This window comes from Pan paniscus, chromosome 8 (assembly GCF_029289425.2).
Source record: "Pan paniscus chromosome 8, NHGRI_mPanPan1-v2.0_pri, whole genome shotgun sequence".
Taxonomy (NCBI): domain Eukaryota; kingdom Metazoa; phylum Chordata; class Mammalia; order Primates; family Hominidae; genus Pan; species Pan paniscus.
In genome coordinates, this window is record NC_073257.2 from 23,352,963 (window position 1) to 23,380,434 (window position 27,472).

A 27,472-nucleotide genomic window follows, 5' to 3' on the forward strand; every position below is an offset into this window, starting at 1 on the left:
TTTAACCCTATTAATGTTGAGCCATACTTTTGGTAAGAATACAAAGTGTAAACCCACTTAAAGTGACTCCTTTCTTAAGCAATGTCAGAAATATTTAGTCTCTGTTGCTGCACAGACTGTGCGTGAATTGCAGCCAGAGGTCAGCTCAGATATGCGCTTGCACATTCAAGCTGCCAAAAAACATAAGAACATATTTAGAACAATGAATTGTTAAGTTGAAGCTTTCAACTCTCACGGAACGTTAACTCTCCAGCACTCATCGACACCTCTTTGAGCCTCTGATTAAGAAGGAAAATCAGGAAAAGAACATGGACCTGGGCCACCTAATGGAAATATTTCATCAGGCAGTGACCTTTGTGTTTGTCATTGTTTGTCCTCTCTGTTTCCCGGGGCATACTGTTTTAATAAGCGTTTGTAATTATAATCTACACAAGCGTCTTAATAGTTGCCAAAGATACTTGGAGACTCATTGGGGCTGTTTCACAATCGGAAATTGATGTTTATTTGGAGATGACTATGGTAGGATCCTGAGCTCCAGCCTCCCTGTCTGATTTGAGTGGGGTTTTGGAGGGAAGGATACCGATTTTTTTTGTTGTTGTTTTTTGTTTTTTGTTTTTTGTGTTTTGTTTTTGAGACGGAGTCTCGCTCTGTCACCCAGGCTGGAGTGCAGTGGCGCGATCTCGACTCAGTGCAAGCTCCGCCTCCCAGGTTCACACCATTCTCCTGCCTCAGCCTCCCAAGTAGCTGGCACTACAGGCGCCCACCACCAAGCCCAGCTAATTTTTGTATTTTTTAGTAGAGACGGGGTTTCACTGTGTTAGCCAGGCTGGTCTCGATCTCCTGACCTTGTGATCTGTTCACCTCGGCTTCCCAAAGTGCTGGGATTACAGGCATGAGCCACCGCGCCCAGCTGGATACCGATGTTTTAAGTGTCCAATGGTGATAGCAAGATTCCTGTGTTCCCATAAACTTTCATAATGGTAAAGCTAATATTTGCACATGTGCTTAAATGTGCCTGTCATTTTTGCTTTGTAGGGGTCAGTCTTTACTGGATTTGGTCAGCAGCCATCTAGGTTTCCGGAGTGTTGGTGGACTTCGCTGCAAAGTAATATAGCAGCAAAGAGTCCTGAGCCTCCCAGGCTGTGTCCCCACCTGCCTAGAGGACTCTGAGTAAATTCCTTTCTCTCCCAAGGCCTCAGTTTCCTTATCTGTAAAATGGTAAAATTAGACCAGATAATCTCTCAGGTCTGAAGCTGTGATTAAAAGATGCTTGTGAAGCCATCTCCAAAGATCATCTTCATGAGTGGGTTACTCAGACATAGATCTTTTAAGAATAACAATAATATTATCTATATCCAATGAGCGTATACTCTCTGCCAGGAGCTGTACTAAGACTTCAAATCTCTGATATTAGTCCTTACAGCAGGACTAGGAATAGAGTCAGATAAAGGGGCTGTAGAGCCAAACAAATGCCAGAGCAACCAAACCATAAGAGGGTTGATTTCTAATATATTATTCCTATTTTCACTAAATAAATATCATGCCAATATTTAACTAATAGTGATTGGATGGGGCAAAAAAAAAACAATCCTTAGTTTTTCCTGGATGCCCATTTCTCTTGATATGGCTCTCCTTTGAATATTATTCACATTCAGCTGATGAGGAAATCAAGGATCATGGAGGCTGTGTAACCTGCTTAGTTATTCATCTAGCTGTGGTCAAGATGGACTTCAAATTCACGTATACCACTGTCCATGACTCATGGTCTCAGACACAATGGTTTATGACTAAGGTTCTGGGATTTATCAAATAAAAATACAGGACATCCAGTTAAATTTGAATTTCAGAAAAGCAATAAATAATTATTGAGTGTAAGTATGTCTCAATTATTGCATGGGCTATGCTTATACTAAAAAAAATCACTTGTCATTTGTCTGAAACTCAAATGTAATTGGGAATCCTGTATTTTTGTCTGACAGTCCTGTCTATGACAGAACCCAGTGATGGAAGCTGCATCTCTGTGCTTTACTAAATACTGTGAGTGGGCAGAAGTTTCTATCTCTGAGAAGTTCGAAATCCAGATGATGAAATGGAAACAATAGATACAGTGAAAATGGAAATACCCATGAGAGCACCTGCGTTGCCTTCAAATATAAAGAATGCTTTGTTCTAGGGGCTCTGTTTTGTATTTTTGTCTCTCAGGTCCAGAATTTGCATTGCTGTTTGTGCAAAGTAACCAAGAGAAGCAGAATTATAGAATTTCCATGTAGGGAGTGGGTAGCCTTTAGAATCCAGAGATGTGGATGTCTTAATGTACAAATGAGGCCGTGAACTGTGCACAGAGTCATAACTGGTTGGGAATAAAATGCAGTGTTGTGACTTCCTTCCCTGGGATCTTTCAGGGAATGAGGTGTGAAGGAATGCTCTAGATAGGATGGAGTTAATCAAGTAGGACTAAGTAATTCTGCGCCCTCCTGGAAATTTTATTGAGATCAAAGAGGGTTGTTTGTTTGTTTGTTTGTTTTGCAGTAGTTAAGAAGGAAATTCTGATATTTTGACCCAGATCCCTGGGGTACTGAAGGACTTATTCTCCTGCATTTTACAAATATTTGCATATCCCCATGAGCACATGACAGTCTCCACCCCAGAGTATGCAGAAGGTAAACATCTCAATAATGGGGTACTCAGGGATTTTTGTCCGTCCTCTCTCATTTTATTAACTCTGTTAAGAATTATTTCACTGCTAACACTCTCACCTCTTCATCATGTCTCCTTCCGAGGATAGGTAGGGAAAATAGGAAAAATATAAAATGCAAATCATTTATCTTTGCAACCTGAGAAGAGACTACTTTGGAAAAGCATCAGGGAAGAAAAAAGAGTTTGAAGACATAGCGAAACAGGATTCATCCATTGATTTTCAGTAATTGATCATATACTTCACCCTAGCTACCAAGGATGACCTAAAGTAGACTGATTACGTTAGTCCCTCCTCTAGCCATGGAAAGTATTCATATTCCCTAAGGTGTCACAGGGGAGCTGATTTATGCTTGTGATTCAGGTATCCAGGATAGTTACTCCTTACAACACTTCTTAAAAGTACTTGTGTGTCATATCTGTCATTGACTTGATTTTTCTCTATGCAAAGAATATTGTTAGACAAAAATGTGTATGTAGGAGAGAGAAAGCCTGTGTGTTTCATTACAAAAATAAAATAAAGCAAAGAATGCAAATCTTGAGTGGAGAAGTGTAAGTTATAAATCTCATTTTTCACTAGAGAGTAGAATAAAACACCTTTAAAAATAAAACAAATTTGGATTAGGGAATCAATCAAAACCAGAAATGAATGCAAATCAAAACTGCAAGATACCACATCATACCCATCAGGAAGGCTAGTCTTAAAAAAAAAAAAAAGCAGAAAGTAACAAGTTTTGGTACAGTGTTGGTGGGAATGTAAAACAGTGCAGTTGCTATAGAAAACAGTATGATGGTTTCTCAAAAAACCGCGAACAGAATTACCAGGTGATCCAGCAATTCTACTTCTGGGTATGTACCCAAAGGAATTAAAAGCTGGTTCTCAAAGAGGTGTTTGTATACCTATGTTCACAGCAGCATTATTCATGACAGCTAAAAGTCAGAGGCAACCCAAGTAGCCATCAACAGGCGAATAGATAAACAAAATGTGGTATATGCATATAATGGAATATTATTCAGCCTCAAAAAAGAGGGGAATTCTGACCCATGCTACAACACGGATGGACCTTACGAGCATTATGGTAAGTGAAAGAAGCCAGTCAATAAAAAGACAAACACTGTATGATTCCACTTATATGAGGTGCCCAGGATAGTCAGATTCATAAAGACAGAAAGTCGAGTGGTGGCGGTCAGGCACTGTGTGTGGGGAGAATGGGGAGCTGTTTAATGGGGACAGAATTTCAGTTTGGGATGAAAAGAGTTCTGAAGACTAGTTACAAAGCAGTGTGAGTATACTTAATGATACTAAACTATGCACTTCAAATGGTTTCAATGGTCATTTTTATGTTATGTTTATTATAATTACAAAGAAATCAACAGATAAAATGGATTTGGTCACTCATTTATAAAACCAGTATTTATGTTCCAAACAGTATGTTAGACCAAGAATGTCCAGGGCTAAGACTGATATTCTGAAGTACTTTAGTAAGCATTCAAAAAATATTCATGGAAGGACAGGAATGAATTGAATAAGCAATGGATGAAGGAATGCATGATCCCACTGAAAGTGATGCTGAGCCTGGTTGGTCATTTCTGTCACAGGCATAAGGAGAAGTAGCAACACTTGCTGCAAATTGACCTTCCAAAATTGTCCACCAAAACACAAAATGAAAAACAGCATATGTGTCCAAGACCAGAGTTTAGAAGAGGGGATCAAATGGAAAAGAAAAATATGTAATATAGATTTATAAGTTATAATACACAGAATAAACCCACAAAGATGATCTTCTGTGTTGAGGAATGGTTCATTGTCATCAATCTTATCTTCTCACCATAGTTATCTTGTCACTGTCCTATGGACTGATATGTATCTTGAACATTGACTTGCAAACCTGTTCTTCTTCTCCGCTTTTGATCCCTTTCTGATGAAAGTTGAAATAGGCAAACAAAGCATGATATGATACAGGAAAACAGTCACAATTATTCATATAGTAAAAACAGAATAGCTTAAAAATACTTTTGATTAGAAATCAATCCATAATCCAGGAGTTAGGAACCCTGAATCTTTCTTCCAACCTAATTGTTAACAAGCTGTGGACCTTGATTGGCTATATCACCCCATATCTGAGACTCATGATCTATTATGTATCTGGACCTCAGAGAAGGGTCTTTCCAGGGATGACTTCCTGTAAATTTATGAATTTGAGATTTTGATCAATCAATTTGTGCCATAATTTTATGGAATCATTCTATGGAATTTGGACTTAAGTATCTTTATTCCTTCCCAGATGTTATTCCAAGGGAATTGCTCTGTCAGATTTGTAGGCACAGCAGGCTTTGGGACATAAGGTGCTAGGTTTTTTTCTGAGTGCCTTTCTAGTAAAAGCTTTAGCATATTATTCTGCCTCTAGGACTCAAGCCAGCCAACATCCCCAGAGATAAGCAAAACAGAGAGGATGGGGTGACTGGGACACACACAGTGGCCTGGCTGAACTGAGATGGTGACTCTCAGCTCGTCCAGAGGTTGACTTCTGTGTTACGTGGTGCATATGTTCTAATGGAGCTCCTCAGTGTTTCAGGCAGTTTGCAAATTTTTGGAACTGATGTCATCTCATTTTTAACACACAACTACCTTTTCCAAAATCCAGGCAGTAGCAACCTGTAACCCCCCTGGCCAAGTTCTGTTCCCCCACCAACCCCACCACCACCATTTCTTCAATCCTCTATGATATTTACCTCTTTGCCTGCCTGGCATGAGTGTATCCGTGTAGAAAAGTTAAACTATAGGCAGTCATGGGTCAAGAGGCAGCAATTTCTGTTGAAAAGTTGTATAAGACTCCTCTTTTGAAAATGCCTGGCTGATGTACTGTAATGAAAGTTTCCCCACTTAGATATCTATAAGCAATTGTTTAGGCTGTGAAAAGATTTCCAAAGGGCAATACAAACTGTGAGCTATTGAATGCCATGGAGTTCCTTTAAAAAAAAAAAAAAAGCTGACAGAAGGATACTGTAGAATTACAGTAATAATTCAAACAGTATTTATAGCAGACTGTTAGAATCTGAGTTGCAATGTAATCATAGCTATTTTATAGCAAGTCTTTACCTTAATACCAGTCTTTCCTAAAAGCTTAAAAAATATAACATAGTTCGTATAATATGTCACCCATAATGAAGCCAAGTTTGATTCGTCATTTTGTGTTACTCTTCCTTAGGTCCTTGGAGGATTTAAAAATAATAATAATAATAACTTACAATTCACTCCCTTCTTTTCTTTTAACAAAACTTCCTACTCCTTACCCTGTGGGAAAGACTAAGGAAAGAAAACGAAAGGGCTGTGGGAAAGAAGTCAGTCAAAAACAAGCCCACAAAACTCAAGGGGCTGTATTTCTTTTATTTTTTTTTTCTTTTACATAGAGAGCATTCGCGTAAAGAAAATAAGAGATTTATAATTCCCATAATTTGGCTAGAAGAGGCACACAACTGCATACTTCCTGTGTGTTAGTCATTTTTGGTTGCCTAGCTGCAAAACACAAATATATTACAAAACTGTGTTTTTATCACAGTGGTACACATCTGTCATTGAATCCACTCTCCTGACTTTTTGTCCAATGCGTTAAAAACAATAGATGTCACCATATCAAATTCCTAGTTTCTGATTACTTCAGCCTTGCTTAACTCTGCATTTGATCTTCAAACTAGCTTAAATGTTGGGTTTGTGTGAGGCTGGAGGAGAAAGAATTGCCTAAATTAAACCAAAAAGTGCTGGAAATGGGCAATGGTGGAATCCTAGAACTTTTTATTTTCTTCCTGAAGCCTGTAGAACAAAGAAAGGAGTCCTCTTACATTCTGAAGTGAATTGGATTTCCAATTGCGCACTTCAAGTACGTTAGCATTAAATAACCACGAGTCACCCAGTGTTGACTTTGGATGGTGTCATGAGTGTTCTGAGACACTTGAAGGTGACCCCAGATTCCCTGGTGTTTACTCCCTCAGGGTTGGCTGAAGGTCGTGACTCACACTGAGGGCAGCCAGGACACTTCTGGAACAAGGTTTCCGAAGCCATGCTGCCCTTCCTACATCAGGCAGTTGGCACAGACTGTTGTGTGTCAGCTTCCTGTGAAGGCCCTCAGCCTAAAGAGGTGAGCCAGTAAATCCTCAAGGAACGTGTTGAGAACAGGGATGAGAATGTGATGGCAAGATCAATGTTTCTGGACTTGTCCCTAGGGATATGAGACAGCCATCATTCCACTATGGACAAGGGGGCCCCTGCCATCAACTTGCAGCCTGATCTCCACCTGGTCAAGCTGTTCCCAAATCAATGTTCCCCTAAGGGAGACCAGTACAATGCCTGGAACATGGTAGGCATTTAAATAAATATTTGCTATGGCTGGGCAAGGTGGCTCATGCCTATAAACCCAGCACTTTGGGAGGCCAAGACGGCTGGATCACCTGAGGTCAGGAGTTCGAGACCAGCCTGACCAACATGGTGAAACCCTGTCTCTACTAAAAATACAAAAATTAGCCAGGTGTGGTGGCATGCTCTTGTAATCCCAGCTACTCAGGAGGCTGAGGCACGAGAATCACTTGGACCCGGGAGGCGGAGGTTGCAGTGAACCAAGATTGCACCAGTGCACTCCAGCCTGGGTGACAGAGCGAGACTCCATCTTGAAAAAATAAATAAGGCCAGGCGCGGTGGCTCACACCTGTAATTTCAGCACTTTAAGAGGCCAAAACAGGCGGATTGCCTGAGCTCAGGAGTTCGAGACTATCCTGGCCAACATGGTAAAACCCTGTATCTACTAAAAATGCAAAAATTAGCCAGGAGTGGTGGCAAGGGCCTGTAGTCCCAGCCAGTCAGGAGGCTGAGGCAGGAGAATCACTTGGACCCAGGAGGCGGAGATTCCAGTGAGCCAAGATCATGCCGCTGCACTCCAGCCTGGGCAACAGAGCGAGACTCCATCTCAAAAAAAAATAAAATAAAAATAAATAAATAAGTAAAGATTTGCCAAGAGAAGAACAATTTGGAGAACTTTGTGGAAATGGTCTGAACACAAATATTCTAGAGCTACTCACGGGTAGATTTCAATATAGCCAGGGCCTTTCTGAAGATCCCAGATATAGAGACAAGTAGGATCACCCATAGCACAAGAATCATTTTTAAAAGCCAGGAAATAGCCCAGGTTCTTCTGCATTTCATGCTGGACCTCAACTTCTGGACAAATGCCATGTTTATAGTAGCACAAAGGAGAGAATAACCCTTTCGAAGAGTGATGATAGCTTTGTGAAGGGTGTGCAGGTGAGTCGGTTCAATAAAACATTGATGATCAAATCAATTGACTAAACAGTCCATGATTCAGGGCGGAAATCCCATACCGGATCCATTTACAGGAACTTTTCCCTAGGGTCCTTAGTGGTAGTCTCAAAGTTGCTTCTCTCTTCCCCAGTGTCTTGTTTTTAAAATGGAAATACTTGCATAAATAACCCCTGAGAACATGCATTCATTACACTGGAATCGGAGGGGAGAGAAGATAAAATGCACAATTGGCCTATCACTGCAAACAGTAAAGAATAAGATGCTTCTGTTAGGAAAACTGGCTTTCTCAGATATCCAAGAATCACCTTAGGACAGCGTTTTAGAGCTCTGAATGCCAGGTGTACTCACCGGCAATTTTTGAAGTTTTTGAGCCTCCTACAGACACAGAAGACTGTGTGTGTGTGTGTGTGTGTGTGTGTGTGTGTGTGTGTGTGTGCGCGCGCGCGCACATGTGTATGTGTATTTTTAAAGTGAGCTCTGTGAAGAAAAAAATTTAGCAAAAAGAAAGATGTCATTTCTTACCTTTCATACTTTTGAGGATTCATTCTCATGCATAAAACTTTTGTGATAACGCCTTGTGTTTACGGCTTCTCTTCTCTCCAAAGAGCTTTAAGCTCTGTTAGCATTATGGCAAATAGCCCATTCTCATCAACCTGGTTAATGTAAACGAAGCAATAGCAGATTCAGTTCAAAACCACAGATAATGTTCAAAGGCACCTATGCTTGATTTGGGACTGTTCCTGGTATTTTTCCTTACCAACTGTGTTCATTAAACTGATGCTCAAGGTGAACTCCTTTTCTGTAGCACACAGCAACTGGCAGTACAGAGAAGCTGTCCAATATCTTCTTGGGTCAGGGTGAGGCCAGGCCAAGAGTAAGACCTTGCCGTAAATCAGCTAGAAAGTAGATAATTAGGGGCAGACAGCATTATCTCATTTATTCCCACACTATGCCTTGAAACTAGGTAGGAATATAATCAAGGATTGTGAATCGTGATGATGCGAACAGTGCATGCACAGCCCCATGTTAGAAATCATGAGGAATTTAAAAGTGGATGTGAACACGAACAGACACTTTTCAAAAGAAGACATACATGCAGCCAACAAGCATATGAAAAAAAAGTTCAGCATCACTGATCACTAGAGACATGCAAATCAAAATCACAATGAGATACCATCTCGCACCAGTCAGAATGGCTATTATTGAAAAGTCAAAAAATAACAGATGCTGGTAAGGTTGCAGAGAAAAGGGAATGTCCATACACTGTTGGTGGAAGTATAAATTAGTTCAGTCACTGTGGAAAACAGTGTGGAAATTCCTAAAACACTTAAAAACAGAACTACCATTCAACCCAGCAATCCCATTCCTGGGTATATACCCAGAAGAATATAAATCATTCTACCATAAAGACACTTGCACATGTATGTCCATTGCAGCACCATTCACAATAGCAAAGACATGGAATCAACCTAAATGTCCATCAGTAGTGGACTGGATAAAGAAAATATGGTATATATACATCATGGAATACTATGCAGCCATGAAAAACGAGATGGTGTCCTTTGCAGGGACATAGGTGGAGCTAGAGGCCATCATCCTTAGCGAAGTAACTCAGGAACAGAAAACCAAATACTGTGTGTTCTCACGTGTAAGTGGGAGCTAAATGATGAGAACACATGGACACATAGAGGGGAACAGCACACACTGGGGCCTATCAGAGGGTGGAGGTTGGGAGGAGGGAGAGGCTCGGGAAAAATAACTAATGGATACCAGGCTTAACACCTGGATGATGAAATAATCTGTACAATAAACCCCCAAGACACAAGTTTACCTATATAGCAAACTGCACATGTACCCCTGAACTTAAAAGAATGAGGGGTGAGCTGGGCTCAAAAACACCACAGGACAGGCGCCAGCCCAGACCAGACCATGTGTATTCCCTAGAATTCTCACAACTGCATAAAGTAGTTATTGCCATTTTACAGAAGATTCCAAGATTGCAGAGGTGAATGACCATTGTTACGAGGGATGCCTAGTAGGGACCATCCTGCAAGTCAGACCCAATTTTTTACCTGACCGCAAAAGCCTTTCCTCTGCATAACAATGAGGAAGCTCACCAGAAATCTTCAACATCCCACTTCAGACAAAACTTTGGTTTGATGTGATAGATAATAAAATTATAGAAGTCATTAACAGCACGAGAGGAAGCCAGACACACGTGTGGCACAGGCTCCCAGCAGGCAGCCTTCATGGTGCTTGTCCGATGCTGCCTCTCCAGGCTCGCCTTTCTCAGTGATTTGTGGATCTGTCTCCCTGGGCTCCACACCTTTGAACCATCTTTGTTCCCTCTCCTTTCTTATCAAAGCAGTAACAAATTCTGTCTCTCCTACCTTCTTAATGTCTCTCACATTTGTGCCCTTTCTACCTCCCATTTTTCTTACATAAGAGGCTGGAGTATAAATTAGGGACATGGTGCCTGACTGGAGCATTAGCCTCCTCACTAAGCTTTGCATCTTGAAACTGCCAGTACACCTTGTGGCCAGATGTTTTTTTTAATGTATTATTATTTTTAGAGACAAGGGTCTCCCTCTGTCTTGCAGGATGGAGTGTGGTCGTGCAGTCCTAGCTCACTGCAGCCTCCGTGCTCGGCTAGTTATTTTTTTTATTATTTTTGTAGAGATGTGGTCTTGCCATGTTGCAATGGCTGACCTCAAACTCCTCACCTCAAGTAGCCCTCTGGCCTCAGTCTCCCCAGTAGCTGGGATTACAGGCTCCAGCAGATTGATTTTTTTTTTTTTTTTTCTGATATGAAGTTTTGCTCTGTCACCCAGGCTGGAGTGCAGTGGCGCAATCTCGGCTCACTGCAACCTCTGCCTCCCGGGTTCTAGCGATTCTCCTGCCTCAGCCTCCTCAGTAGCTGGGGCTACAGATGCCCATCATCACACCCAGCTAATTTTTGTATTTTTAGCAGATATGGGGTTTCACCATGTTGGCCAGACTGGTCTCAAACTCCTGACCTCAGGTGATCCACCCCCTTCAGCCTCCTATAGTGCTGGGATTACAGGTGTCAGCCACCACGCCCAGCCCAGCAGATTGATTTTTAAATGTGTGCATGGTTATTGTGTATCAGCCCCTGAGTTTGCATGCCACGGTAGAAAAAGAGGCATAGTTTATCCCTCTGGATTTTATGATTTCATGGGGGACACAGACAACAATATGTAAATAAATGCATAATTGTAAGTCCACAGAGCTGGACTGGATGGTGGGGTGCGGGGGCAGTGAGGCCAAGGGCAGAATCAAGGATGACTTTAAGGTTTCTGTACAGAACTAAGTGATGGTAGTGCCATTTATGAAAATGTGAAAGATTAGGGGGTGATTTGAAGTGGAGGGAGGGGAGGTTGAAAGACCAATTTTGGACATGTCAGCATTGAGATAGTTCTTCCATAATTCTTAGGCATCCAAGAATAGGAGTCCCATGGACAGCTGTGTCTATAAGAGTGGAACTTAGAGAAGAATTCTGGGCTTGAGATATAAATTGTGGAATAAAAAATCAAACTGATGGAAATAAACCAAGCCATGGGGATAAATGAGGTCAACTAGGGAGAAACATAAGAAAAGAAAAGGAGAAAGGAGGAGGGGGGACCTGAAGAACCACATCACCTGGAGGGTGGAGAGAGAAAGACGAACTAGCAAATAAGAGTAGCTGGAGAGAGAAGGGGAAGATCCAGGAAGGGTGGTGTTACGGACACTGATAGAAAACTTTGTTTCAAGGGAAAGCAATCAATAGCAGTGTTAAATTCAGCTGAGAAACTAGAGATAAAACTACAAGTGTGTCTATTCGATATGACAACACTGAAGTAGATAACAACAACAACCAACGCATTGGTGGCCAGGCAGAAGCCTTTCTAGACTGGACTGAAAGAGACAGAGGCAATGTATGCAGGTGAATCACCACTTAAAATTTTTATTTAATTCTGTGATTTTCTTACCGAGAAACTATAGAAGACTCCCTTGTGCCTGTCAAATAAAATCTAGCCTTATTTATTTTTTTTTTTTTGAGATGGAGTCTCTCGCCCAGGCTGGAGTACCATGGCACGATCTTGGCTCACTGCAACCTCTGCCTCCCAGGTTCAATTGATTCTCCTGCTTCAGCTTCCCGAGTAACTGGGACAACAGGCGTGTGCCACCACGCCCGGCTAATTTTTTGTATTTTTAATAGAGATGGGATTTCACCGTGTTAGCCAGGATGGTCTTGACCTCCTGACCTCGTGATCTGCCTGCCTCCTCCTCTCAAAGTGCCGGGATTACAGGCTTGAGCCACCACACCTGGCCTGTAGCCTCATTTTTAACTTGACCATATGAATACATTGGTCTGGTTAAATTGAACTAATCCTAATTATTTCTTACCTCTGCACTTTTGCCTACAAGAACTCTTACACCAGGAATTCCCTGCTCACTCCTTTGTGCTGCACTCCTACGTTGTCATTCATGACTGCTGATATGGTTTGGCTGTGTCCCCACCCAAATCTCATTTTGAATTATAGCTCCCATTATTCCCACACGTTGTGGGAGGGACCCGGTGGGAGATCACTGAATCATGGGTGTGGTTTCCTCCATATTGTTCTGGAGGATTGTAGTGAATAAGTCTCATGAGATCTAATGATATTTTTAAAGAGTTTCCCCTTTCACTTGGCTCTCATTTTCTCTCTTGCCTGTTGCCATGTAAGACATGCCTTTCACCTTCCACATGATTGTGAGCCCTCCCCAGCCTCGTGGAACTATGAGTCCATTAAACCTCTTTTTCTTTATAAATGACCCAGTCTCAGGTATGTCTTTATCAGCAGTGTGAAAACAGACTAATACAACTGCTGTGATCTTTTCATCCTCAGAATTTTTATTGCACCTTCTATCACCCTTGTAGTGGCATTTATGAGATACTGCTTTTATTCATGTATCTTTCATGTCTCAATGAAGGTTAGACTATAATGGACGTTATACTTGGCATTTTCCCGACACAAAATCTTATGCATATTAGTACAAAGTATTAATGGTCAGACTGGTGGTGACATTCTCCACTCAATTATTCCGAACTTTGGAGTCATTTTCAAGGAAAACAGACCCCTCAGACACCTCCCTATATGCCATCCCCAGGAAAAGTGCTGGCAAAGTGCAAGATCCTGACCCAATGGCCATGTTTTGTTTTGCTTTTAGTAGACTTTTTTTTTCCACTTTAGTTATAGATTTACAGAAAAATGGAAAATATAGCAGAAAGAAATTCTATCAACCCCACATCCAGTTTCCCCTATTGCTAATATCGTGTGTTAGTATGGTATATGTATCACAATTAATGAACCAGTATTGATACATGATTAATTACCCAAAGCCTGTACAGTATTCTGTTTTCCTTGCTTTTTACCTAATGTCCTTTTTCTGTTCCCGATTCCATCCAGGATGTCACACTACATTTAGTGTCACGTTTCCTTGGGTTCTTCTTGGTTGGGACAGTTGCTTAGACCTCCCTTGCTTTTGATGACCTTGATCGTTTTGAGCAGGACTGCTTAGATATTTTGTCGAATGCTCCTCACTTGGGATTTGGCTGATGTTTTTCTCATGACTACACTGGGATTATGGGTTTGGGGGAGGAAGAGCGCAGAGGTGAAGGACCACCATTCCCATCCCACTATATCGAGTGTACATGTTATCAACATGGCTTCTCATGGTTGATGTCCACCTCGGTCATCTGGTGTTGATCGCATTTCTCCACTGCAAAGTTATTCTTTCTCCCACCTCTTACCATACTGCACTTTTTGGGAAGAAGTCACAACGTGCAGCCCACACTTAAGGAGTGGGGAATTATGCTTCACCTACTTCAGGGTAGGATATCTACAAGAAGTATTTGGAATTCTTCTGCATGGAAGTTATGTCTCTCATTTCCCACTTATTTAGGTATTAAATTATTTATATCAGATGAACTCACTGATTTATATTAATTTCATACTTTGGATTGTAATTCATTACTCCTTAATTTTGTTGCTTGAATTGTTCTGTCCTTGGCCATGGGATGCTCTTGTTCAGTTGTCTCCTAATGTATATGTCCTTTGACACATTCTCATGTGGGTTTTGTTTTGTTATATTTTGAGTACTTACCTGCTCAAAAACAAGATATTTTATGTACATCTTGTATTTTTCTTTCCCCTGTCCTAGAATCAGCCATTTCTCTAGGGAGTCCTGGTTCTATTTATTAGAAAATAGGCCGGGCACAGTGGCTCACACCTGTAATCCCAGCACTTTGGGAGGCCGAGGCGGGCAGGTCACGAGGTCAGGAGATTGAGATCATCCTGGCTAATATGGTGAAAACCCATCTCTACTAAAAAAAAATACAAAAATGTTAGCCAGACGTGGTGGCACACACCTGTAGTCCCAGCTACTCAGGAGGCTGAAGCAGGAGGATTTCTTGAACCCAGGAGGGGGAGGTTGCAGTGAGCCGACATCACGCCACTGCACTCCAGCCTGAGCGACAGAGCAAGACTCATCTCAAAAAACAAAAATTATATTAGAAACCAAGACCTGGACACGAGGTGTGCTCACTGCTACCAGGTTGTCATTGCATCTAGGCCCTCTCAGCTGACAGAGCAAGGAAATATTTGTATACATTAACCCATGCATATACATATATCCCTAAATATCTCTACATGTAACCCTCTATATCAATAGTAAGCTAACATAAGCTCATACTGATGTCTTCAGCTCTATTCCATTACCTTCTCTGCCTGTTTATCTGGAAACTCCCACTCTAACAGTGAGACACCTGGCTCCCACTTTATGCCATCCATTTATGTATACATTCAATTTCACGTGTATAGTGGTTTCAGAATGTTAAGCCATACCTACACCCCATTGAGAAACAACTTTATCAACTACAGTGCAGTGCTTATGTACAGCTTCTTTTGCCCTTGGTCTTACATATTTCACTCGTTTCAGAAGTTACTTAAGTAAGAATATTTTTTCCTTCATAGCCTTTGGTGAGGTTGCTTCAAATGTGTGTAATAGAGTCAGACTTTTCTTTTGACATTCTGAATTCCACCCTGGGATTCCTGGACCTTATGAATGATGTTTTTTGAAATTTGCACAAATTAAGTTTCACTCTTTGTACTATAAGGCTCTAAGGGTTTGAACGACGAATGCAGTGGCACACATCCACCATTATATTATCATAGAGAATAGTTTCACTGCCCTAAAAACTCCTCTGTGCTTCACCTATTCAACCTCTTCACCCTAAACTCTGGCAACCGCTGATATATTTAACTGTTTTTGTAATTTTGGTTTATCCGGAATGTCATATATGTGGAATCATATAGTATGTAGCCTTTTTAGAGTGGCTTCTTCTACTTCACAGAGTTTTGTCTATGTATTTGCATGGCTAGATAGTTCATTCCTTTCTATCACTGAATAGTGTTCCTTTGTCTGGATGTACTAGTTTGTTGGTTTCTCCATTCACCTGTTGAAGGACATCTTGGTTGCTTCCAGTTTTGGCAATTATTAATAAATCTGCTCTGAATATTCATGCACAGGTTTTTATGTGGGCGTAAGTTTTCAGATCATTTGGGTAAATAACCTAGGAGCCTGATTGCTGCAGCATAAGTGAAGACTCTGTTTAGCTTTGTGAGAAACTGGCAAACTGTCTTCCAAAGTGGCTATATTATTTTGCATTTCACCAGCAATGAATGAGAGTGTTTGTTGCTCCGCATCCTCACCAGCAATTGGCATTGCCAATTTTTTTATTTAAGTCATTCTAGTAGGTATTTATTGGTATCTCATTGTTGTTTAAATTGTCATTTCCCAAGTGACAAATGATAGTGGATATCTTTTTGTATACTTACTTGCCATGCATGTATCTTCTTTGATATCATTCAGATATTTTGCCTATTTTTTAATTGGCTTGTTAGTTTTATTGCTGAGTTGTAATAGTTCTTTGTATATTTTGGATACAAGTCCTTTATCAGATACATATTTTGCAAGTGTATTTTTTTCCAAACTGTGGCTTGTCTTTTTTGATTCTTTCTCTCTTTTTTAAAATTTTGCTTTAAGTTCTGGAATAGACATGCAGAACATGCAGATTTGTTACATAGGTATACATGTGCCATGGTGGTTTGCTGCACCTATCAACCTGTAATGTAGGTTTTCAGCCCTGCATGCATTTGGTATTTGTCCTAATTCTCTCCCTCCCCTTGTCCCCCACCCCCCAACAGGCCCTGGTGTGTGATGTTCCCCTCCCTGTGTCCATGTGTTGTCATTGTTCAACCCCCACTTATGAGTGGGAACATGCAGAGTTTGGTTTTCTGTTCCTGTGTTAGTTTGCTGAGAAGGATGGCTTCCAGCTTCATCCATGTCCCTGCAAACGACATGAACTCATTCTTTTTTATGACTGCATAATATTCCTTGTTGTATATGTGCCACATTTTCTTTATCCAGTCTATCACTGATGGGCATTTGGGTTGGTTCCAAGTCTTTGCTACTGTAAATAGTGCTGCAGTAAACATACGTGTGCATGTGTCTTTATGGTAGAATGATTTATAATCGTTTGGATATATATCCAGTAATGGGATTGCTGGGTCAAATGGTATTTCTGGTTCTGTTTCTCTTAAAAGTGTCTTTCTCAAAGCTGAGTTTTTAATTCTAAAAGGTCCAAATTGTCCATTTTTTTCTTTCATATATTGTGCATTTGCTATAGTATCAAAAAAAAAACCTCTTCATCACCAAACCCAAAGTTATATATATATATTTTCTTTTGGAAGTTTCATAGTTTTATATCTGAGTTAATTTTATGGAAGGTGTAGGTCTGTGTCTAGGTTCATTTTTATGTAGATGGATATCCAGTTGTTAGAGCACCATTTGTTGAAAAGACCATTCTTTCCCCAATGAATTGCGTTTGCATCTTTTTTTTTTTTTTAAATCTATGGCCTATATTTGTGTTTGTCTATATTTGGGCTTTCTATTCTGATGCATTGATCTTTATGTCTATTCTTTTACTAACACCATGCTGTCTTGATTATTATGAATATAGCTTAATAGTAAGTCTTGAATTTGGGTAGTGTGAATCCTCCATATTTGTTTTTCCTCTTCAGTATTGTTTTGGCTATTCTTGGTCTCTTGTCTTTACATTTAAACTTTAGAATCAGTTTGCTGATATCCACAAAATAACTTTGCTGATACCCACAAAATAACTTGCTGGGATTCTTACTGAAATTGCATTGAATCTATAAATCAAATTGGGAACAACTGACATCTTAACAATATTGAGACTTTCAAAATGAACCCAGACTATTTCCCATTTATTTAAATCCTCTTTGATTTCTCTCATCAGTGTTATGAAGTTTTCTGTATGTGGGTCCTATAAATATTTTGTTAGTTTTATATCTAAATATTTCTCATTTTTTTCTGATGCAATTGTAAATGGTATTTTTCATTTCAAATTGGAAGACTCCAATTGTTCGTTGCTGTATATGGTGAAAAATTAACTTGTATATTGACCTTGTATCTTGTAATCTTGCTATAGTTACTGATTATTTCCAGCATATTTTTGTAGATTCTTTGTTATTTCTACATTGCCAATTATGCCATCTAAAATAAAGACAGTTTTCTTTCTTTTGTTCCAATCTGTATAGCTTTTACTTCTTTTTCTTGTATTTTTTTCTATTAACTAGGATTTCCAGTATGATGCTGAATCGGAGTGATAAGAAAGGACATCTTTGCCTTATTCATGGTCTCAGGGGAAAATTGTTCAGGATCTCACTAAAAAGAATGATATTGGCAATAGGTTTTAAAATATATGCTCTTTATCAAATTGAGGAAGTTTCTGTGCATTCCTTTTTGAGAGTTTGTTTTCTTATGAATGAGTGTTGGAATTTTTCAAATGCTTTTTCTGCATCAATTGACGTGATCATATGAGTTTCCTGCTTTAGCCTGTTGATATAGTAGATTACATTAATTGATTTTTTAATGTCGAACCAGCCTTGCATACTTGGAATAAATCCTACTTGGTCATAGTGTATAATTTTTTTTACAGATTATTGAATTGTATTTGCTAATATTTTGTTGAGGATTTTTACATATATGTTCATGAGAGATATTAGACTGTCATTTTCCTTTCTTATAATGTGTTAATTTGGCTTTGATATTAGAATAATGCTGGCCTCATAGAATGATTTAGGAAGCACTTTCTTTGCTTCTATTTTCTGGAAGAAAATGTGGAGAATTGGCATTATTTCTTTAGTAAATTGTTGGTGGATTCACCAGCGGAACCATCTCAGCCTGGTACACTTCTTTGGGAGGTGGAGGAAGAAAGGTTACTTATTAATTTCTTTAGTAAATATAGGGCTATTCAGATTGTCTGTTTCTCCTGTAGGTTTTGGTAGTTTATGTTTTTTAAGGAGTCAGTCCATTTCATCTAAGTAATCCAATTTGTAGTTATAGGGTTGTTCATAATATTTCTTTATTATCCCTTCAACGTCCATGGGATTAGTAATAATGACCCAGGTTTTATATCTGATATTGGCAATTTGTGTCTCCACAAAGAAAAACAACAGAAAAACAACAAAGAAAATCAATATAACAAAAGGTGGTTATTAATCTTTTCAAATAACTGGCTTTTTGTTTTATTGATTTTCTTTGTTGTTTTTCTGTTTTCAATCATTGCCTTCTCCTCTAATTATTTCTTTTCTTCTACATGTATCAGGTTGAAATTGTTCTTTTTTAAGTTTAATTTCATAACCTAGAATCAGATTATTGATCTTTCTTCTTTTCTAATATATGCAGATAATGCTACGTATTTCCCTCTAAGCACTGCTTTTGCTGCATGTCGCAAATTTTTCCAGCTATCTTTCTGTTATTGATCTATAATTTAATTATTTTGTGGCCAGAAAACATACTTTGTATGGTCTATATTTGTCAAAATTTTTGAGGTGTGTTTTATGGCTCATAATGGGATCTATCTTGGTGAATTTTCCATGGGATTTTAGAAAAATGTATATTCTACTGTGTTTGGATGAAGTATTCTATATATTCAGTTACATAAAGTTGGCCATGCTGTTCAGATCATTCATATCCTTACCGATTTTATGCCTACATGATCTACTGATAGAAGGGTATTAAAGCAGTGACGACATTTTGACTTTTGAAAGAAAATCGCCCCCCAACACTGAATAGGTTCTGAATCTGTCCCAGCTGTCTTTTTGCAGATTATGAAAGTGGGTATCCTTGAAAACGGATGGTAGTAAATGTCTTAGAATTACTAAGATTTTTTTTCATTGGAGGTATGAGAAAACTTGTCTGAGCAGCCACTTATGTAAGATATTGTGGAAGGGAATCATGAATAAGGGAAAAATGAATTAGATGATTCCTAAGATCCTTTGACCTCCGGGAATCTGTCCTACCTCGGGTGCTTCTGAATTCTCTTGGTGATATTTTTTACTTGACTTTTCTACTTCCTTTCTCCTATCTTTGTTCCTGCCTCAGAGTCCTGATATTTTTGTCCTCACAAATAGAGCTTATCTGTTAAATAAGACCTAATTTGTGACCTCTGACCAATATATAAGAGTGTACTTAATGGGTAACCTATTGGGTCAAATTTCTTTCTGGTTTTTCCTGAAATCATCCTGTCCCATGAAGTTCCTTTCTCAAAACATTCAGAACAAGGGGAAACCAATCTCTACCCCCATGTGAGCCAGAGTGTTGAGTCTGAAAAAGCTGGAGAAAAATAAGGAGTATTTATTAATACTTCTGGCCAAAACAGTGACTCTTTTGCTGCCTTCTCCTGGAACAAAATCTCAAGGGAAAAAAATGAACTCTTTAAGACACATGAACATAGATAGTACAGAAGATTCCTCTAAGTGGGGAGAGTCCAGGAAGGGCTTGCTGTACTGCCATTTGCAGTCTTATCCCAGAAAAATGAAGAGTGTGGGGAAACTAGCAAAAGGCTGTTTTCTGACATTTGTAAATCAGTCATGCAAATTAACAAATGCCTTATGCTAATACTAAAGAAATTACTTAAGCCTTTTCTCTCTAGTTATTCTTTGAGTTTTCTTGGGATTCTCTGACTTCAGGAGATTTTAACTGTGTCTAAGGACCATGAGAAAAGGATTTTGATTGGGATTAGCAGAGAAACCTGGCAAAAAGATTGACATATGCCCCGGGAAAGGAACAGAAAATTTGAAATCAGAATTATCAGGGAAAACTCAGGAAAGAATGTCTGCTGTTTATTGCTCACCGCTTCCACAAGGATCTCCCTTTGAGAAAGAACCTTGTAACTATTTATGAGCTCTCAGAGTTTCATGTGAGATGGATGAATGACCAGCATTTTCATTCCATTTTTGTAGAAAAGTGTGAGAAACAGTAAGGTTTTAATTATTTGCTCAAGGACAGGAATGGGCTTCTAATTCCAGTTCCTATTCACTGCCTGAGCAGTTTCACAGCCTGTAATATTTAAATTACTGCTTAAATGTTTTATTTAATGATGAATGGCTTTTGCCATCATAGATGAGAAATTGCTGTGGCCATTTTCTTGCTTGAGTATTCAGTGTCTCTGAGATGGTAGGCTTATTCTTCGAGGGCCTCAAATGGGAGATCTGTATTAAACATGTTTCCAAAGGCTAATTTCTTAAAGGGAGAAAGAAAGAAAATGCAGTCTCAGTTTCCTGTCCATTAGCCTTCAGTTCATTGCTCCAAAAAAAAAAAAAAAAAACTGGGAGCTGTTTTGGCAAATAACCCTATGTTCTTGGGATAGTATCTGTGGAAACTCCCTTAAACTTTACAATGAAACAGAAAATGTAATAAAACAATAAAGCAAAGCAAAACATACACACACACTCTCTGTCCAAGGAGTCATAGCTACAAGTCTGCAAGAAATTTCTGAGCTATCTCTTCCAAGAAAAAGACAGTATCTGTGCAAAGATATCAAAGAGAGATTCTAAAAGCAGAAGATAAAACTCAGTATTATCTGGTTAGGATAATTAGCTTAATTTAATCATTTCACAATGCATACATGTCTCAGAATATCACATGTATATATCACATGCATCTACAATTTTTATGTATCAGTTATACAGAAAAAATAAGTTTCATAACCAAACTGTTGTACATGCTGCTTAAATAAGATCTGAGCACTTTCATGTGATGGCAGGTTTGGGTTTTCTGCTTGGAATGCCCTCTTTCAATTCCCCATACCTGCTGGATTAAGATTAAGAAAGATAGATATATCTGATATGATTTCTTTTATTAAAGCTGAAAAACAAAAGGAAACCAAGAAAAAACCCCTCATTATTATGTAACTATTTGGTTCCGTAATGAGCAAATTATTAATTCAATATGGTACATCAAGACGTAAGTGCGTCTGTGTGTCTCAGCTTCTGCATCTGTAAAATGACTCATTAATCTGTGAACCCCCTTTCATTGTAGACTTTTGTGATTCGATCAGATCCTTCTGCACTCCCAGAGTTCAAGCAGGAGTAAGCAATTCCTTTGACGATATTTGGGAACCTCGCTATTCACAGTAAGGAATCCAGTCCTTCCTCCCCTTCTGCTAAGACTTGGCATTTTTGTGATTAATTATATACGATATGGCCTCCTCATATGCTAGGTTTCAGTGTTTTTTCCAAGCTCCTTTTTGCTTCCCAGGACTTGGTTTTTCCTAAAGCTTTATTTTTGCTGACAATGAAATCTTCCCCCTCACTGCCCAGAATCTTTCACAGATGTTCCCTCTATCAACACAGCAGCAGCTGCTGCCTGGACACTGAGAGCCCGAGGAATCCACTGGTGTCTTTTCATCTTGACAAATATTATTGAAATAAGCAAATAACTTTCAAAAAAAAATCCCAGTAGAGTCTATGTATGTGATCCTTTCCCTGTCACTTTCTTTTCAAAACTTGTCTTCATTTTGATGCTTTTATCACCAGGGATAAAGATTTAGAAGGGTTCCATAAATTGCAAGAGAAAGCAGTAATTGCCTTTTGAGTTCAGCATACCACGCAAAGCCAATGTGAAGCATGGAATGGCTCAGATCTGTAAGGGATGCTTTCTACCTAGAGCTCACATTTAACACTGAGCAGAACGATGCCCTTGCAGCTATGCCTGCAAGCAGAGTGCAGCACATCTGAATCCTGAAATCGAGCTCCATTTTGCTGAAATGAGGTTAGAAAACCATCTAAGGGAAAGTTATGTTTTCCAAAAATAAAAATGGAGTTTGGTACCAATCTACTGTACATGCTGTTTAAATAAGATGTGAACACTTCCATGTGATTGCAGGTTTTGGTTTTCTGTTTGTAATGCCTTCTTGCAATTTTCTCATACCTGCCGGCCTAAGGTTAAGAAAGGCAGATGTCTCCGATATGATGTCTTTTATTACTTACAGACTTGATATGTAATTTTGATAGAGCTAAGCCCATTATTAACCTTGAAGAGGGTGCTGTAAAGTAAGTTAAACAGTAGCTTAATATTTTTATTTGCAGGAAACACACACAAAATTAGATATAGTAACATCTATTTATATTAGGTATATATATAAAATAGGTAATGTATAATATATAAGTTTTTTATATATACGCATATATATATATATAATATACGCACACACAGCTATAAACAAAAGTGGAGGATGAAATGGCCTACATTAGGTGCAAAGAAACCTGTATTCTAGTCCTGTCTCAAAGATAATTTTAGAATGTCATTTCCATTCTCTCTGTTTCCTTGTCAATGTAAAATAGTGATGATATCATCTGACCTACTTCCTTTATAGCCTCAAATGAGAAAATGCTGTAGGAAGACAAATTTAAATGTAAAGTCTGGGTGGCTCCTGCGCGATACACATGCATGAAGAAATGCATGCTCGTCCTGCAGCAGACCTCCTCACTCTGTAAACATTCACATGATTGGAGGCAAGCACGATGTATAACAATTCAGATTCATGTCCTCCCAAGAGGAAGGGTGGCTTTCTTGCCTGAAAAGCATCATTACAGAATGACTTTCAGTGGCAAGTTCTAGTGTATTTTAAAAGGTTTCTGTTTGCAAGAGCGTGTTCATTGTGCAGAGCAGAGTGTCTATTTTAAAGCAGTGGCTCTCAGCTCTCATTGTTCTGCAGAATCACCTGGGCCCTACCCCAGAGCTTCTGATTCATTTGGTCTGAGATGAGGCCTAGCCGTGGTTTTAGTTTTAAGCTCCCTGGAGATTGTAATGGACAGCCAGATTTTATAGCATTATCTGTGAATGTGAAGATACAACATTGGCTGCACACACAGCAAAAATGACTGTATTTAAATGACTATATCCAAGTACATACTGTAAGTTAAAGTACATTTAATTTCACCATACAGGAAATTATCAAAGCACATATAGAAGATGGTCTCCCTTCTCTTTTTTTCCCCTCCCTCTCTCCCTCTCTCCTTTCTCTTCCCCTCAAGGTCTATAAGTCCATCAGATAACTGGAGATGACAATTTCCCGCTATATTGTGCATATCAGTTCAGACTAAATCCTCTGAAGGAAATTTCATTTCCTTTTCCTATAAGAAATTGGCCTTTTAAACAAGTACATTTTAGGTAAAAGCTTTTCTAGTAGATGTGTTCAGTACCCCTTTATTGCAATAAAAATCATGTCTTGAATAAGTTTGAATGCTCTTGACTTAGGGAGTAGAGCTATTTTACCCATCTAAAGTTTATGCTGGCTCCTTTCCCCTGTCGGTACTTCAGCCTTGAAAAATAGCAACAGCGCCTCGAATATCGGGGTGGCATCATTTTATGGATCCCACTCTTTAAAAGCATGACCTGTGAAACTTAAAAACTTCTAAAGTTTAGGAGCGTTGCTTTTGACCAGAAGACCGCTTCTTGGGAAATTAAAGATGGGTTTACGTTTATGAATGGAATTAAGACAGAAATCTTTAAATTAAAGTAATTTAGAGCCACCCATAACAGAAGGCTCGTGGGGCAAGAGTTCTGTTTCCTGCCCCTGGAAGGCTCTCATGGTTTTGTGGAGTTCTGCTGATATCTTCCCTTTCAGCATCAGAGGGGAAATGTTTGTTTTGGCCATCGTGGGGCCCTGGATCTTTCTCCTAGGCCAGCGTGGGAGATGGAGAAGGGACATCAACAGAACGGGTTCCGATTGCTGCCTCTAACGATGAAATACGGTAGAGTTTCTTCAACCATCTAGAAAACGGAGATTAGACCACAGGGTTGTAAGGGGAGTCTGCTAGTGGATGCCGCCATGTTTTACGTAGGATTTGAGTCCCATGTCGAAGGAACACCTCCCTTCTAAAGCCCGTGACTATTGGCTGTTCTCACATGGTCCAGGTACCTGGGTGAAGGGGAAAAAAATCAGACAACAGCCTCTCTCACTATCCTGGACTCCCCCGTCCTTCTTCTGAAATTGCAAGCTTCTTAATTACAAACAACAATATCCATTTTGGCTAATTTTCTTTATCTTTCATTTTTTTAATTATTTCACACTTGTAGAAAAACAGTAAGAACAGGCTGGCCATGGTGGCTCACGTCTGTAATTCCAGCACTTTGGAAGGCTGAGGCGGGCGGATCTCTTGAGGTCAGGAGTTCGAGACCAGCCTGGCCAAAATAGTGAAACCCTATCTCTACTAAAAATACAAACAAACAAAAAAAAAAAACAAATTAGCTGGGCATGGTAGCAGGCACCTGTAGTCCCAGCTACTTGGGAGGATGAGGCAGAAGAATCACGAACCAGGAGGCAGAGGTTGCAGTGAGCAGAGATCATGCCACTGCACTCCAGACTGGGTGACAGAGCAAGACTCCATCTCCAAAAACAAAAAAGAAAAGAAAACTGTAAGAACAATACAAAGAATACTATACACTCTTTCCCCAGATTTCCTGTTTCTCAACATTTTGCCATATTTGCTTCGTCATTCTTTCCATACATATTACCTTCTGAATCATTTGAGACTGAGTTACAGATCTGATGCCCCTTTATTTATGCCTAAGTTCTTAGGTGTGTGTTTCCTAAAAACAAGGATATTCCCTTACATAACGACAGTACAATTATCAAAATCAGGAAATTAACATGTTATGGTATTATGACACAATCTGGCTCGCTCTCCAATTGTCTCGATAATGTGTTTTATCATACGTGTGTGTGTATATATTATGACAAAATAGTTTCTATCTTTGTGCATGTGTATGTGTGTATGGATATGGATAAAAATTCATCCAGTTAGGATATACACAAGCAATTGCTTTAAAAAAAAAAATTGGCCAGCCAGGTGTGGTGGCTCATGCCTGTAATCCCAGGACTTTGGGAGGCCGAGGCGGGCGGATCACAAGGTCAGGAGTTTGAGAACAGCCTGGCCAAAATAGTAAAACCCCATCTCTACTAAAAATACGAAAAAAAACAATTAGCCGAGCATGGTGGCGGGTGCTTGTAATCCCAGCTACTTGGGAGGCTGAGGCAAGGAATATCGCTTGAACCTGGGAGGCGGAGATTGCAGTGAGCTGAGATCACGCCACTGTACTCCAGCCCAGGCGACAGTGGGAGACTCCATCTCAAAAATAAAAAAATTTAAAAATTGGCCAATATAAGTAGCAAAGGAAGTTATTAAATTTTATCTGGTAGTTTAATAATCTCCAGAAAGGCTAGACAGCAACACTCTGAAATTACACAACTAGAAAAAAATGCCCAAACATGTGGCAGGATTTTCTCCAGTAAGAAGATGATTGCTATCACTGCATGGTACCTATGTAACTTGGGACTGAATCCTAACACTCCACCACTGCTGACTCTCAAAGTTCTTTGGAAGAATGAATTGCCAAGACGTGGCCCTCGAGTATTGCTCATTTCTGAATCCAAGGCTTTCAGAGCTACGCTGATTGGAAACCTAGGTCACACATGCCTCTACTTTAACCACGAAAGAATCTGGAAATGCAAGTGTTTCAGCTTCCTCCTTGGATCTCATAATACGAGAAATTATCAGACTCTAGGAAGGGTGTTTGAATATGTTGGAGAGCCACAAAAGATAATAATAGCAACATCAATTGCAAACAATAACAGGTAACATTTATTGATCACACCTTACATGTTAGGCATTCTTTTAAATATTTTTATTAATGCTTTTAATCTTCACAATAACCTAATGGGGTGCACAATATTATTGTCCCTAGTTTACCAATAAGGAAACTGAGACATAGATATTTGTTTATTTTTATTTTTATTTTTATTTTTTTGAGATGGAGTCTCTGCTCTGTCACCCAGGCTGGAGTGCAGTGGCGTGACCTCAGCTCACTGCTACCTCTGCCTCCTGGGTTCAAGTGATTCTCCTGCCTCATCCTCCTGAGTAGCTGGGATTATAGGCGCCCCCCACCATGCCTGGCTAATTTTTGTATTTTTAGTAGAGATGGAGTTTCGCCATGTTGGCCAAGCTGGTCTCAAACTCCTGACTTCAAGTGATCCATCTGCCTTGGCCTCCCAAAGTGCTGGGATTACAGGTGTGAGCCACTGTGCCCGGCAAGAAACTGAGACATAGGTATTTTGTAAGTTGTCCACGATGACTAACAAGGATGAAGCAGAGGCATAATCCATATGAGTTCTTAACTCTTACATCTTTCTTTTTCAAAACACATGCTGGAAAATAGTTTGGCCATTTCTTATGAAATTAAGCAATTACATTCTTGGGCATTTATCCCAGAGAAATGAACATTTCATTTCTCACAACAAATGTTCAGAGCAGCTTTTTGGTACTAGACATGCCCTCCCACCATAAACAACAAATGATGATGGAACAATTAGACATCCATCTGCAAAAACATTAACTTCGATTCTCACACCATCTTTTAAAAATTAACTCAGCAAGGTTGCAGACCTCAATATAAAACTTAAAACTATAAAACTTCTAGAAGAAAGCATCAGACAAAATGTTTGTGACCTTGTGTAGGCAAAGATTTCTTAGATATGAAGCTAATACTGTGATCCAAAAGTTGATAAATTGGACCTCATTGAAACAAAACATCAAACAAAAAAATGTGTTTTCTCTTTGAAAGACATCATTAAAAGAATGAAAAGACAAACCACAGACTGGGAGAAAATAGGTCTAAATCCTCTCTGTGATAAATGAATTGTATCCAGAATACGTACAAGGAACTCTCAAAACTCAATAAGAGGAAAGCAAACAGCCCAATTTTTTAAGTGGGCAAAAAATTTGAGCAGGCATATTACCAAAGAAGGCATATAGATGACCAATAAGCATATAAAGAGATTCCTAACAGCATAAGTCATTACAGAAATGAAAATGGAAACTAGTGACCTGTTCCTGCACACCTATTACAATGGCTAAAATTAAACAACTGACTATATCAAGTGTTGGCAAGTATGGGGAGGGACTGGAAAGCCCATACACTGCTGGTGGAAATGTAAAATGCTACAGTTGCTTTAGAAAACAGTTTTGTAGTTTCTTAAAAAGTTAAATAGGT

At 39.4% G+C, this 27,472-nt stretch overlaps 1 protein-coding gene across 11 annotated transcripts in view; it reads left to right on the forward strand.

Annotated features, from left to right (window-relative positions):
• The window catches only part of CELF2 (CUGBP Elav-like family member 2), an 867,789-nt gene that overhangs the window by 355,655 nt on the left and 484,662 nt on the right, over positions 1-27,472 (forward strand). For 3 of the 11 annotated variants that reach the window (XM_034929919.3, XM_057298816.2, XM_057298817.2), the window contains exon 2: positions 21,458-21,551. The exons of 6 other annotated variants lie outside the window; for them this stretch is intronic. The gene's annotated coding sequence lies outside the window, so the exon portion shown is untranslated. Of the gene's footprint in view, positions 1-21,457; positions 21,552-27,472 lie in introns of those variants that run through there. 2 more of the 11 variants (XM_063607631.1, XM_063607632.1) reach the window with 1 other exon arrangement.